We start from the raw sequence: 15408 nt of genomic DNA, 5'->3' as shown, positions 1-15408 counted from the left end.
ATCCGGATGAAGCACTTAAGGTCTAAGGAACATAGAGAGTTGGTGGCGCTACAGCTGGCAGCCGAGAAAGGAGCTCCGAGAGTTTCAAAAAGGCCGAAAAGAAAAAGAAGAAGCAGAAGATAATAACTGTCTAAAATATTAGCACTTCTACCATTCCAGGCGGGACATTACGAAAGGAGCTAAATTAGTTGGAAAACTGGAAAATGTCAAGACAGCCAGTTGGCTGTCAAAGTCCGCACTGCTGGTTCAACAGGACGAAAGTTCAAGCTGTTACGTCAAGAAAAAGGCTATGGAGGAGTCACGCTAGCCAGGTGAACCGGCTACACCAAAGAAATGTTGTTCGGAACGAGTCAAGATCAGAGACTGAATCTATGAACTGTTTCCGCAGAGACGGAACCTGTGAACTGTTTCCACCGAGATTATATTTGTAAATTGTTTTATATGACATTGACTCCACCGAGATTATATCTGTAATTTGTTTTATAGGAAGTTGAAGATATGTATGTTTAACGGGGACTCTGTAAGTGATAAGCTAAAAAGGGAGGATTGTAGTGTATGTACCCGTCTACCTTTAAGGGAACTATTGAATGTAACCGTTCACCTTTAAGGGAACTACTTTAGGTGTGGCACTATTTGTTTGGCTTCTGTATACTGTAATACCGATAGTGACCACACCAGTATATAAGTGTTGTAGCAGGATTTCTGGGGCAGATTCGCCCGGACCTTCGAATAGTAAAGACCTGTTTGTTTGTTACTCCTGAAGTCTGTGTATTTATTAACTGCACAACCCACAGACTTTACAGTCGGGATCTGGAACGCTCGACCTGAAAAGGTGGTGAAGCTGATTCCATCAATAATTTTAAAGGGAGTTGGACAGGTACTGGAGGATGAGGAACTGACAGGGTTACAGACAAAAAGCTGGGGGGGGGGCAGGGTGGGGTGAGACTGAGCACAACTGCTCTTTCAAAGAGCCGGCACAGGCACAACGGACCGAATGGCCTTCTTCAGTGCTGCAAGTTTCTAGGGGGGGGGGAGAAATTCGCTATCGTCCCATTTGGGGCGCAATTATCATCCAGGCGCAAAGTTTAGCGCCTGCCGCTAATTACCGCCTCCAACTGCAAACTTGGCTTCTATCGCCCCTGGAGGTGATTGGAGTACTAAATCAGGTGCTACACACCTCTCTTAAGGTGCTAACGCCGAGGAGCGAGGCGCTACCTCAGAGCACTGGCGAAGCTGAGGGACAGAATTAGTCCCCACTTGGAGAGGCAAGGATTAATCAAAGATAGTCAGCATGGCTTTGTCAGGGGGAGATCATGTCTAACCAATTTGTTTGACTTTTTCGAGGGGGTGACTTGGTGCATGGATGAGGGTAGTGCAGTTGATGTAGTCTACCTGGACTTCAGTAAGGCTTTTGTCAAAGTCCCGCATGGGAGACTGGTCAAGAAGGTAAGAGCCTATTGGATCCAGGGCAATTTGGCACATTGGATCCAAAATTGGCTTAGTGGCAGGAGGCAGAGGGTGATGGTCGAAGGTTGTTTTTGTGACTGGAAGACTGTGTCCAGTGGTGTACCGCAGGGATCGGTGCTGGGTCCTTTACTGTTTGTAGTGTACATTAATGATTTAGATATGAATGTAGGAGGTATGATCAGTAAGTTCGCAGATGACACGAAAATTGGTGGAGTGGTAAATAGTGAGGAGGGAAGCCTCAGGCTAAAGGACGATATAAACATGTTGGTCAGATGGGCAGAACAGTGGCAAATGGAATTTAACCCTGAAAAGTGTGAGGTGATGCATTTTGGGAGGACAAACAAGGCAAGGGAATACACAATGAATGGTAGGACCCTAGGAAGGACAGAGGATCAGAGGGACCTTGGTGTGCATGTACATAGATCCCTGAAGGCAGCAGGATAGGTAGATAAGGTGGTTAAAAAGGCATTGGGATACTTGCCTTCATTAGCCGAGGCATAGAATATAAGAGCAGGGAGGTTATGATATGGCTGAACAAAACACTAGTTAGGCCACAGCTGGAATACTGTGTGCAGTTCTGGTCACCACACTTTAGGAAGGATGTGATTGCATTGGAGAGGGTGCAGAGGAGATTCACCAGGATGTTACCTGGGCTGGAGCGCTTCAGCTATGAAGAGAGACTGGACAGGCTGGGGTTGTTTTCCTTAGAGCAGAGAAGGCTGAGGGGGGACCAGATAGAGGTGCACAAAATTATGAGGGGCATAGATATGGTAGATAGAAAGGAACTTTTCCCCTTAGTAGAGGGGTCAATAACTAAGGGGCATAGTTTCAAGGTAAGGGGCAGGAGGTTTAGAGGGGATTTGAGGAAAAACTTTTTCACCCAGAGGTTGGTTGGAATCTGGAACTCACTGCCTGAAAGGGTGGTAGAGGCAGAAACCCTCAAAACATTCAAGAAGCATTTAGATGAGCACTTGAAACGTCATATCATACAAGGCTATGGACCAAGTGCTGGAAAATGGGATTAGAATAGATAGGGCTTGATGGCCGGCGCGGACACGATGGGCTGAAGGGCCTCTTTCTGTGCTGTATAACTCTATGACTATGACTCTATGTCAGTCAGCAATGGAACACAGACACACTGGCGCCGGCCAGTTCTCAAAGGGGAGGGTCGATCTTGCTCTCCATCCACACCCTGCTCATTGCAGCCTTGAATCTCAGCCTGGAGAGACCTGTACATCAAATCTGCTGGAAAGAACAATGGAGAGGCCCAGGGAAAGAGTTCAGAGTGGAGCCCCCATAGTCGCTTCTAAATCGATGTAAGGAAGCTCAAATCAAAATGAACCTGCAAAATGCTGCTCAGCACCCAAAACTCCTTCACACAGCGTTGAATCTCTCCAGAAATCTCTCTCTCTCTCAGAATGCGTGGTGCAAAAATATCTCTGACAAAAAAAGGCAGGAAGAGGCCACCTTTAAATAGCGCTCCCCCAGCCCCTTCCCAACTGCAAAACATTCCCCTCTCCCTGTCGTTGCTAGCGGCAGGTGGAAAGGAAGGGTGCTACCGGGGCATTGCATGCTCGACTGACATCACGAACTGCGGGCGCAGGAGATCGTGGCGGTAGAGTTTAGCACCACTGCAAAAACTCTGGTCAATTTTGCGAGCGGCGCAAACATCGCCGCGCCCGGGCGTTAGTTGCTTTGCGCCCCGTTAGCGCCCTCTTAAGTTGCAAACAGGAGGCGCTAATCAACCGAATCTTTCCCCCTATGTTTCTATGAATCATCCTTTCTCATGCTCAAGGGAATAGTCGTACAGTGGTTATGGTAATGGTGACCATAGAAACTACCGGACTGTTGTAAAAAAACATCTGGTTCACTAATGTCCTTTAGGTGAAGGAAACCTGCCGTCCTTACCTGATCCGGGCTACATGTGACTCCAGACCCACAGCAATGTGGTTGACTCTTAACTACCTTCTGAAATGGCTGAACAAGCCACTCAGTTAAGGGCAATTAGGGATGAGCAATAAATGCTGGCCTTGCCAGCAACGCCCACATCCTGTGAATGAATAAAACAAAGTAATAGTTAAATATCCATTGTCATGATTTCAAGCTAAAGCAACATTTTCCTCCTTATCATTTATTATTCATTACACTTAAAACAAACGAACATAGCTCTATTTCTGCTATTCCCTTCTTCCCAGCATGAACTTGCTTTATTGGTACTGTAACCCATTTCATTTGTTCTCTACTTGGGCAAAGGATTCCGTTCATATTCTCTGTACTCTATGTACTTCAACAAACTATTAACAAAGTAAGCTTTCAGCCAAAATATTTTTGAACATTTGTCAGCTGCTATGTGGAGGGGACTGCGGCGGCAAAGTCACTTTCAATATCTTCTTCTTCTTCTTAGGCAGTCCCTCGGAACCGAGGATGACTTGCTTCCACATTAAAAATGAGTTCTCAGGTGACTGATGAGTCCAATGCGGGACCTACAGTCTCTGTCACAGGTGGGGCAGACAATGGTTGAAGGGGCGGGTGGGTGGGGTGCTTGGGTTGACGTGCACTCCTTCCGCTGTTTACGCTTGGCTTCCGCTTGCTCCTGGTGAAGAGGCTCGAGGTGTTTGGCGCCTTCCCGGATGCTTCTCCTCCACTTTGTGCGGTCTTGGGCCAGGGATTCCCAGGTGTCGGTGGATATCCTTATAAGGGGTAAGCCATTTAGGACTGAGATGAGGAGGAATTTCTTCACCCAGAGAGTGGTGAACCTGTGGAATTCTCTACCACAAAAGGCAGTTGAGGCCAATTCATTAAATATATTCAAGAAGGAGTTAGGTATATTTCTTAAGGCTAAAGGGATCAAGGGATATGGGGAGAAAGCAGGGGCAGGGTACTGAATTTGGATGATCAGCCATGATCTCATTAAATGGCAGAGCAGGCTCGAGGGGCCGAATGGCCTACTCCTGCTCCTATCTTCTATGTTTCTATGTTGCACTTTTTTCAAGGAGGCTTTGAGGGTGCCCTTGAAGCGTTTCCTCTGCCCACCTGGGGCTCTCTTGCCGTGTCGGAGCTCCGAGTAGATCAGTTGCCCCTTATATGAACACCTCGATTTTTATTTCCAATCGAATTGGAAATCAGATGGTTCCGTCAAAGGTGGCCAATCCGCAATGCCAGCTTTACGATTGGACAGGCGTCACATTGAAAGTCTGTGTGCAATGCCACAGGAATTTCACGGCTAAGAAATAGCATCATTTTATTGCTGATAGACTTTCCTGATTCTAGCAACGTCAGTGCTTGGAAACTTTCCATGCCTGTAGATGTTAATGGGTCATTACTCAGTATATTATCCTTAGCTATGTCTAAATATACCATATAATGTACACATTATTCATGAAGATTTAGCTACTTGCCTGCCCAGAGATGGAGTTGCTGAAAGGCACCTAAGGTTCATATAAAGATTAACAGCACAGCCCGAAGATATTGAAAGATTCAGGAGCTGTACGAGTTGAGAATTTGTTCATCTCAGGGGAAACAGATTTTAGCGACACTGTTGGGACTTTAAATGTCACAGTGATTTTTTTGTCTATGTTATTTCCCAAACACATGAACCCAGAGCACCCATCATTATTTCTCAAATAAAATCTATTCAGCTCAATTCTATTCAGCTGTATTTATGACTGACACTCAAGAGATGAATTTAAAAAAAAGCTAAACTTGCTCACGTTTTGCCAGATGGGAAACAGTACAATTAATCAACTAGGTAGATCAAGGTGATGCTGCAACTTTCCTCACAAGTTAACAGTTGGTGATTTTAATTCTCATGTCTTTGGCAAGTTCATTGGTAGAAGTGAGGTTGCTAAGGAACTATTTGTTGTTTAGTGGGTAGTTGTCGTAGATGTAAGAGAAACAATTGTTTCCTGTTCAAAAACTCAGCTGTTATGAGATGCCCCTGAGAAATAAAGAAAGGCTTGCATTTCTATAGCACCTTTCACATTCTCAGGACATCCCAAAGCGCTTTACAGCCAATGAAGTACTTTGAAGTATAGTCACTGTTGTAATGTATGAAACACAACCATCAATGTGCGCACAGCAAGCTCCCACAAAGAGCAATGTGATAATGACCAGATCATCTGGTTTTGTGATAATGGTTGAGGAAAAAATATTGGCCAGGACACCGGGGAGAACTCCCCTGTTCTTCTTCGAAATAGTGCCATGGGGTCTTTTACGGCTGCCTGAGAGAGCAGACGAGACCTCGGTTTAATGTCTCATCCAAAAGACGGCACCTCTGACAGTGCAGCACTCCCTCAGCACTGCACTGGAGTGTTAGCCTAGATTTTGTGCTCAAGTGTCTGCAGTGGGGCTTGCACCCACAACCTTGACTCAGGAATAAAAGTTATTCCATATAAGTCAATGATGGTCGGTGTCTTCTCGTGGGCTAAACAATACTGCTCACGGTATGAAATCTAAGTGGAACTCAGCGGTACCCTGTTTGATATTTTATTTATTCTGTGGCTGCTTTTGGATAGAGCATCATACACCTACAGGGGCTGTATGCATCAGACCCAACCGCATAAACCAAGACTGGCAGGGTTGAAACTGGTTGTTACAGTCTGTTCACAGGTAGAATATATTAACAGATACAAAAGCAAAATACTGTGGATGCTGGAAATCTGAAATAAAAACAGAAAATGCTGGAAATACTCAGCAGTTCAGGCAGCATCTGTGGAGAGAGAAACAGAGTTAACAACCTGAAACGTTAAATCTGTTTCTCTCTCCACAGATGCTGCCTGAACTGCTGAGCATTTCCAGCATTTTCTGTTTTTATATTAGCAGATCTTCTGTGGCATTTCTCAGTGAGTCAGAGAATATGACGTGTTATCAACAAAGTGTGACAGGAGAGTGTGACAGGGAAAGTTACAGGAAGTATGTGACACTTACAGGAAGTGCATGTCATATGCAAGACTTTTAGCATATTACTAGATGTTATCAGATGTTACACACGGGAGTCAGATCCAAGTGGGGACTTCATGGCAAATAGTGCTAGGGGACGGGACATATTCGCATGAGGGTCAAGGGAGGCCTACAACAATGGAGACCAGAAGAAGACAGAGAGGGAAGTTATGAGAGAGGGGGGACAGGGAAACTAGAGTAGGTAGAGTAGAGGTAGAGCAGTGTAGAAGCCAGGGTGGAGGGGAAGGTGCAGGAAGGTTAGAGGCTGAGGGGGAGGGGAGGGGAGATGAGAAAGATAGACCAGAACAGCAGGCCACAGGAGATTTAGAAGCTCAGGGAAAGGGGTTTGATGGGAAGCAAGATAATCGAAAGCCACAGAAGACATCAGGATGAGGTAGGAGCCCAGAGAAAGTGGCCACACTGCTGCAATCACTGACATCAGTATGGCAAGCTCAGCCAGCTAGAGCTGGGGGAGGAGGGAAGAGGAGCAGAAGGAGAACATGGGGAAGGTGATAAAGGGAAGGAAAGGAGAGGAGTGAGAAAGGTGGGAGTAGGTGGAGGAGGGAGGGGTAGAAAAGAAGGGCTGGTGAGGTGAAAAAGAGCTGGTTAGCAAAGGAAGGAGTGCATTGCGAAGGCAAAGAGAGATGGTTGGGGAGGGAACACAGAGGAGGATTAAGAGAAAATGAGCAGCTGAAAGGTTTTGGCATAGAATTGCTGCCATTGAATTTCTCCTCCTCCACATACCAATCAATAGTTAAGATTGTTTAATATATTAGGTGAGTCCAACAAATGATTGCTAATACTTTTAGGAAGTCTGATGTAAGCCCCCAAAGTGCGGACCAAGTGATATACAACGTCGACGTCACCAGCTTGTTGAAAGAAAGACAGACCCAATAATTGAAGTCAAAATGGTTTATTCAGGCCTGGGGAGAACTTCTTGTGTCCCTACACAAGACCAAAACTCCAACGAGCCTCTCAAAGCAGACACAGTTATACACATTTTACAAGCCATACCTCCTCAGAGATCCAATCGATTTAAAAGTTTATACATTAATCACTATCTGGGAGTGTCTTATTCATGCAGAGTAACATATAGGATAAGTTTTGTTTTCCCTATAAATGAGTCATGCTGGTCTGCTGATTTCTTGGAAATGAGTCATTCCCCTTCGGGCTCCTACTAAGTTTTGTTTCTCCAGAAACGAGTCATACTCCTTCTGCCTCTGTAAGGTTCAGTTTCCTGGAAATGATTCATACCAGTATCACCTTTTTGTAAGTTTCATCTCTCCAAACTGGTAGAGTCATTTCTGCAATTAAACATACAAGTAATTAATACATTTTATCTTTAAATATTCTGTGGCTGCAATTGAATCCTGTTTGTCCTGCCCTGTTATGCCCAATTTTAATATCTTACTTCAGTCCCCCCTTTTGACCTTTTGGACAATTGTTCCAATACAGGTCAACATGTATTTCCACTTCCTGGTGTCTGCCAGAGCATGCACTCCCTGGCCTTCTACCAGTCTAGGTTATACATGTGTATATATCCTATCAATTTGGAGGTCGCCTTCATCCCACGCGGTATGGTGGTCTTTCCTTTATGGTGGTCTTTCCTTTATGGTGGTCTTTCCTTTCTGCATTCCTTCCGGTGTAACCATTCCTGGGGTCCCTTAGACCCTGCATTAATGGTTTAGGCTTTCCGCTCAAACTTGTCTCTCATTCCCGCGTTGGGTGTGTAACATACCAATTCGAGACTGTCATCACTCATCAATCCTCATTCACCACCCTTCTTCCGCCACTCTCCTTCTGCCACCCCCGTCTTACGGTTGGCCGGCCCGGTCATTAAGTACCATGCCCAATTAATCCCTTGTAATTTCAGGGCTTCCTATCCCATCTTACACCATTTGCCTTAGAGAGGCGGGGGAGTTTTCCATTCTTAACTTCTCTACCTGCCTCTCCTTAGGCTTGATTTCTTTCACGGCACCAATTTCGGCTTTACTCATTCTGGTGCCGAGGCACCGGAGCAGCAAAAATACACAATATATCGTAATAACAATCATGAGGAATATCATTATGCCTTGTATCACTGAGGCGCCCAACATCCCCGACCATCCTGATCTCCAATTATCGAAATAGGAGGAGGTGGGGGAGTCTTCAGTTTTCCTAGCCGCTTCCTGTATGTGGTTGGCGAGGTTCTCAATCTCCTCTGAGTTATCTGGGATGTAAGTACAACATGTTGGCCCTATTATGGCGCAAGTCCCTCCTTCTTTAGCTAATAAGTAATCTAAGGCCATTCGGTTCTGCATTGATACTGTACGTGCGGCCACCAATTCTTTAATTATTGGGTCTGTCTTTCTTTCAACAAGCCGGTGACGTCGACCTTGTATATCACTTGGTCCGCACTTTGGGGGCTTACATCAAAGTCCAATAAGCAATTGTTAATATACTGAGCCTAACTGGTGATTTTTAACATAATTATACAAAAATAAGATATGTTGATGCCAAATTTAAAACAGCTGGAGGCCAGTGAGTGAGTCAAGAAACTGGAGTAGGAGGGGACACCAGGCATGAGTGATATACAAGAACACGGACATGCAGAGTCCTTCTTAAAAATATCAAAACCCACACAAATTCAAGAGAAAGGCAAACTTGATTCATTGTAAAGATACACACCCATACTATCTATAAAATTCTTACAAGTACAATCACACCTATTGTGTGGGACACTTGGCTGGGTGAACCAGCGCCAAGCAAGGCAAAACACACTTAACATTTGAAATCTCCTATCACAGCACCACCTACTGACTTAATAGATAATGGGGGGAAAATTCAGTGGTTAGCGCCTTAAGAGGGCGCTAATGGGGCGCAAAGCAACTAGTGTCCGGGAGCGGCGATGTTTGCGCCGCTCGTGAAATTAACTAGACATTTTGCAGCGGCGCTAAACACTACAGCCACAATTTCCTGCGCCGGCAGATCGTGACATCAGTCGAGTGCGCAACGCCCCATTAGTGCCCCGGACCGGATATTGAGTGGCGCCCCATGCCTTACCGCCTGCCGCTAGCAACGACAGGTTGAGGGGAGCGTTTTGCTGTCAGAAAGGGACTAGGGGAGCGCTATTTAAAGGCGACCGCTTCCTGCCTTTTTTTGTCGGTGACATTTTTGCACCACGCATTCTGAGAGAGAGAGAGACTTCTGGAGAGATTCAACACTGTGTGAAGGAGTTTTGAGTACTGACCAGCACTTTGCAGGTTTATTTTGATTTGCCCTTCCTTGCTTCGCCAGCGCTCTGAGGTAGCGCCTCGCTCCTCGGCCTTTGCGCCTTAAGACAGGCGTGAAGCGCCTGCTTTAGTGCTCCAATCACCTCCAGGGACGATAAAAGCCAAGTTTGCTGTCGGAGGTGATAATTAGCGCCAGGCGCTAAACTTTGCGCACGGCCGATAATGGTGCCCCAAACGGGGCGATACTGAATTTTTCCCCCATTACACCCACTAGAACAAGCTTTACATGAAAGTTTTGACGAGGAAGCAGACACCCCACAAGGTGAATAGATACATTTAATAGATACTCAATAAATATTCTATTTATACCAGGGGGCAGCCAGCTAATGTAGATACTTTCAATCCGTTTCGCAAATTTTTTGTGGGCACTTGCAGTCATGTCCCAAGATGATCACTGACCCCCAGAATCCCCTCAATAATTCACCCATGATATTTAAAACTCTATTTGAAAGCCGAGATATTTACTCTTGGTAACAAACGTAGTCATTTAAAATCCAGAGTTCTTGAGGTTATACTGACCTTCCCTGGATTGATGTCCAAGATGGTAATGAATGCTGAGGTACAGGGTTAACAGTAGAGCCACTCCCATGCATTTGTGGACGAAATAAGCTGAGGCAAGCAGAGAGTAGCTCCGTGATTCAATGGGAACCTTGAGATGTTGGCTCTCTGTGGAGTTGATAAACCGCAATATTAGCTATAGTTCTGAAAAGGTGATGGATCTTGCCGTGATCGGTTTAGCTTAAGGGCACGGGCAAGTAACCTCACTCAAGTAAGAATGAATGATCACCTGCGGCTGGACTAATTTTACATCTAAACAAAAACATTTCTGAGGCATTACCCATCAAATAAACCAATCGTTTATTCAGGAAACAATATCTTAAAGCCAAGGCAAGGGCAAAGAATAAACACTCCCGCCTCCCCTGTGATGTCAGCCCTGCCTCCCCTGTGATGTCAGCCCGACTCCCCTGTGATGTCAGCCCTGCCTCTCCCGTGATGTCAGCCCTGCCTCTCCTGTGGTGTCAGCCCCGCCTCCCCTGTGATGTCAGCACCGCCTCCCCAGTGATGTCAGCCCCGCCTCCCCTGTGATGTCAGCCCCGCCTCCCCTGTGATGTCAGCCCGACTCCCCTGTGATGTCAGCACTGCCTCTCCCGTGATGTCAGCCCTGCCTCTCCTGTGGTGTCAGCCCCGTCTCCCCTTTGATGTCAGCCCCACCTCCCCTGTGATGTCAACCCTGCCTCCCCTGTGATGTCAGCCCCGCCTCCCCTGTGATGTCAGCTCTGCCTCCCCTGTGATGTCAGCTCTGCCTCCCCTGCGATGACAGCCTCGCCTCCCCTGTGATGTCAGCCCTGCCTCCCCTATGATGTCAACCCTCCTGTTCGAACATGTCCACATAAAAAGATCACAGACATACTCAAAGCACAGGCCCATGTTAAAAATAAAAACCTTCAATAGATATTAATTTGGAATATTACAGGAAAAAACCCATAAATGGAGTTGTATGATGCATTAAGGTTGTGAGTCTCCATTTGAGTGATGATCTGCCAGGACTCCAACTTAAATGTTAAAATGCCTATAGATCGGAGTTTCTTATGGACAGAGTCCTCACATTTGTTAACATTATTTATTACACGAAACATGTCATCACTTAACAGCACCAGCATTCCATCCATAGTGTCCATAAATCTCAGGTAACGTATTTAGCAATAGTTTTATTTTTGTCTGCATTGCATTCAACATTAATGAAGTGCAGTGCATTGTCACCTTATCCTATAAATATTAAAAGTACAATAAAAAGTTTATGTTTTTCAGCTTTCTTTCCTTTTCTCCCTTTTCTTTCTTGAAGGTGCTGATATTTGCTCTGAGTATGATTTCACAGGGGTCGCGACCCCTCCGGATACTCCCCCGGGTGGCCATTGTTCAACTGCGAGCCTCGTCGGTGGCTGTTTGACTGCGGGAGGCATAATCCTGTACTTACTTGACATGTGTACATGCTCGCACAAAATATGCGCCACACACACACACACACACACACACCTCACCTTCCAGCAGGGGTCAGCAGATGTATGTGAGGCACGGGAGCCCTGGCTGACTGTCCCTCGTAACCAGGACAATTAGGCAAACTGGAGCACCCTTAAAGCCATCTTAGCCGAGATCATCTAAATCAGTGTATTTTGGGGATCAAACCGAAAGCATTCCTGTCTGTATAATTCAGTGCTACACTGGTTGGTGTATTCACCCATTAAACTGTAAGAGCAGCTTTACTTTAACTCACTTACTTCACCTTAATTTTAACTTAAACTGACTTTTGCTTTGGAAAACACACTAACTCCAAATGGATGTTTTTTCCATGATTATTCGAGAAAACTGGGTTACCCCTTTTCACTGTGCTAACTTTACCGGACATAATAGCTCAGATTTAACTTGCTGTCTTACATTGATTTTTTTTTTACAATAGTTATATTGGCTCTCAGATAAATGGATTCCTTTTGATAGCTATCAGTCTTAAACCTATCAAATGTCAATAACATATCTTATTTGTTTAATGCTGTGCGTGTTTCATAACTGAAAAAAGAAAGTTGCCAGAGTCAGGACACAAGGTCAAGATGAACAGTTTCAAAAGTAAGATTCAGGATCAGATCAGTTGTAAAAGACTGAGACAGTTGCTTCCTACACCTCTGATACCAACTTTGTGACAATCTCCATTGCAAATGAAGGCTAGCTTTCACTTTATGAAAAGAGTGCAATTCAAAGTGTGCACTTTACATTTGTAAAAACAACGTATTGAAATTTCGGATCCGAGGAAGGGTATAGATCTGAAACGTTAACTGATTTGTGTTTCTTCAATGGATGTTGCCTGACCTGCTCCAACATTTCTTCTTTTTGTATCAGACTTCCCTCATCTCCAATATTTCAATTTTTGGTTAAATTCACACTCTTGAAACTTTTGTGAATCTGACTGTTAGGGCAGGATCATAGGAATATAGAAACGGGGATTGGACAATTGGCCCATTGAGCTGATCCAACAACTTGTTGAGATGGCAACTTTGGCCAGAATTTTGCCAGCGCTCAGCGGACAGGATGCGCGGCGGTCAGCTGTTAAATTTTAAATGATTGACAGCGGGTTGACGCGCACACTGGACTTTCCCGAAGTCGGGTCTGCCAGCGCTGAGCAGGCCTGACAGGCAGCGGCGGGGGAGGCAATTAAAATCATTGGGGAGGCAATTAAAATCATTACTGGCTTGTTTACAGCCACTTATCAATGGTTTTTTCCCCCAGATTTTTGTATTTGGCAGGTCGCCCACCGGCTTCCCGCCGTGCCTAGCCCTCGTCTGTGAAGCTGAGGTGGGAGGTCAGTGGCCATTGAATCAGCTGATGAGTTGACAGCTTCAAATGTCAAGTCAAAGCTCCCAGCTGATTGAGAAATGTTCCCTTAACCACTAGCTTCTCTAAACTGTATTTCCACTACAGATTCAGGTTGCTGCAAGTCTTTAAACAAGTCTCCATCCAGTCTGACCTCATTACCTCTCCCACCATTGACATTCTGTCATTTCTACTTCACATGCCATCTATTCCATCAGCATGGGTGCCCTTGAAACTCTTTCACCTTGGTCCTCAGAATCCCACCACAATCAGCCAGAAGCACCAGGCACACCAGCAGCACCAACAACAACACCAACCTTCTCTGCAATCACCTGATGCTGCACAGGACAGAGGGCATCAGCACCCTACCACATTGCTGCCCGGGACGCCAGGGAGGGTCTCACCATGGCCAGATTTACTTCACTTGATGATGTACACCCTGGCTGCCACATGATGCACCAGGTTGGCACCACCCCACAGCAACAACATAAATCATCCTACAATGCCCAAGCCATTCCTTTCACACTCATCACCATTGCAGGTGTGCCGTTAAGTCTCGCCATTCACTACAACTCACTAAGCCACTTCCAAAGGTTCACATAAATCTGTCCAAGAACGCAAAGTGTTGTAAATAAAGATTTCAATGTTTGACACAACATTAACAGAAACTTTACATGAACATTGGCTAAAACACCAAAGTGCCTACCCTTGTGTGTTGTTAGTTGGTATGATTGCACTAGGATGAGGGAGAGTGTGAGGGGTGACTAGTGAGATGGGGAAGTGATAATGTAGATAGAGAGGGATGGGTAGAAGTGCAAGGTAAGTTGGTGTGAGTAAGGATGTGCAGGAGCAGGGTAGGGAAGGTAGAATGATGGGGATGTGATGAGTGGCACAGCAGAATGAGGTTGAGTGTGGCTTTGCAGTAATATTTTGTGATCTACTGAGATCATTGAAAGGTTTGCGCCACTGCAACCTGGTCCTCCTGATGACATCCCTGCTTGTATCCTCCTGTGCAATGTGCAACGAGGCTGTGTTGATCTCCTGGGGAGGTCTCTTTCGCCCAGGTGAAGGGAAGAGAACCTCCCTGCATGCTGTGACTCCCTCCATAAGCATATGCAGGGAGTCATAGGAGAGCCTGGGTGTTGTCCTGCACATCTGTGCAGTGTTTGTCAGTGTTTGCAGCACCTCAATGCTGCATAACACTGACAGCAGAACTGTCAAAATCAATGTGGCCATGGTCCCTTTAAGGAAGCTGGCTGATGGCGCATCATCAAATGATGTCATCAGACCCGCTTCCATCAATTGGCTGGCAAACACGCTGAGCAGGCCCCATCAACAGAAAGTCATTTCGGAGGCCGGGATGGAGCTAGCAGCAGGGCCAAGGCCCGTCACAGTCCAGCCGAGATCAGCAAAATCGCGGCCTTCATCTTTTTAACCCAAATTCTCTGCCTTTTCTCTATATCCCTTAATAGCCACACTTCCCAAAAAAATGTCTATCTCCTTTTTAAAGACTCCAATTAACTTTGACTCTTTGGCTTTCTGAGTAGTTTAATTTGTTTTCTCAAATTCTTTCTGGATGTGCTATTAATTTTCTTAAATACTAAGATTATGTTGCCTTTTTCTGGATTCCCTGATGAGAAGGAAGAGTTGCTCCCTATCCACCTTGTCAAATCCCTTTAATATTTCCACCAATTGTATCACCCCTCTTATGTTCATTAATTAATAGACATTCTTATTATGAACACAGCTAGCTTCTAGCTAGTCATTTATTCAGTACACGTTCTCTAGGTACAGTATCTGTAGCGATGCTGCATGTGTACTCCTGTGTGCAGGCTGCCATCTTGACTGTTGCCTTCTGGGTAGCCTAGTGCCTCATGGGTAATGTAGTCTTAATATATATACAGCTGGGTAGTGTAGTCTTATACATACAGCTCTACGGCTCCACCTAGTGTCCACTATAGAATGACATGTTATTGATCGTTACATCCCCCTTTCTTTGAGGTTTAACAAAATCAATATCAATCAACTTTCAAGAAAACAATAAAGATAATATCAGTAACACTTTTGTTAGTGCTCTAAACAGTCAACACATTTTCAAAGCTTTACATTGTACTCAAAGATTACGTCTATCAGGCTCTTTTACTTCACGTGTGGATCTTCTCAACACGGGTAAGTCTGATGTGTCTTCATGAGATTGTTCTGGTGGTGAATGACAAGATGCAGTTGCGGCATTGTCATCAATCTGCTCTTGTATAGATCGAGGTCTTATTGTGATCTTTGCTTGGAGAGGGTTTCAGTGTTTCCTTCACTCTTCATGCCATAACTCTCAATGTAGTCAATGCACTCTCGAAAAACTGCTGGCAGCTGGATC

At 45.3% G+C, this 15408-nt stretch overlaps 1 long non-coding RNA gene across 1 annotated transcript; it reads right to left on the bottom strand.

Annotated features, from left to right (window-relative positions):
* Positions 1–7302: 7302 nt before the first annotated feature.
* Positions 7303–10603, bottom strand: LOC147111455 (uncharacterized). Its single transcript, XR_015079834.1, has 2 exons — positions 10197–10603; positions 7303–7709 (listed from the first exon to the last, which is right to left on the bottom strand). It is a non-coding gene; the product is annotated as an uncharacterized LOC147111455 (long non-coding RNA).
* Between the last annotated feature and the right edge of the window lie 4805 nt (positions 10604–15408).

Source organism: Somniosus microcephalus, chromosome 10 (assembly GCF_052327205.1).
Source record: "Somniosus microcephalus isolate GS21.2 chromosome 10, FLI_Smic_1.0, whole genome shotgun sequence".
In the NCBI taxonomy this organism is placed as follows: domain Eukaryota; kingdom Metazoa; phylum Chordata; class Chondrichthyes; order Squaliformes; family Somniosidae; genus Somniosus; species Somniosus microcephalus.
This window is presented reverse-complemented; position numbering and strand designations above follow the sequence as displayed.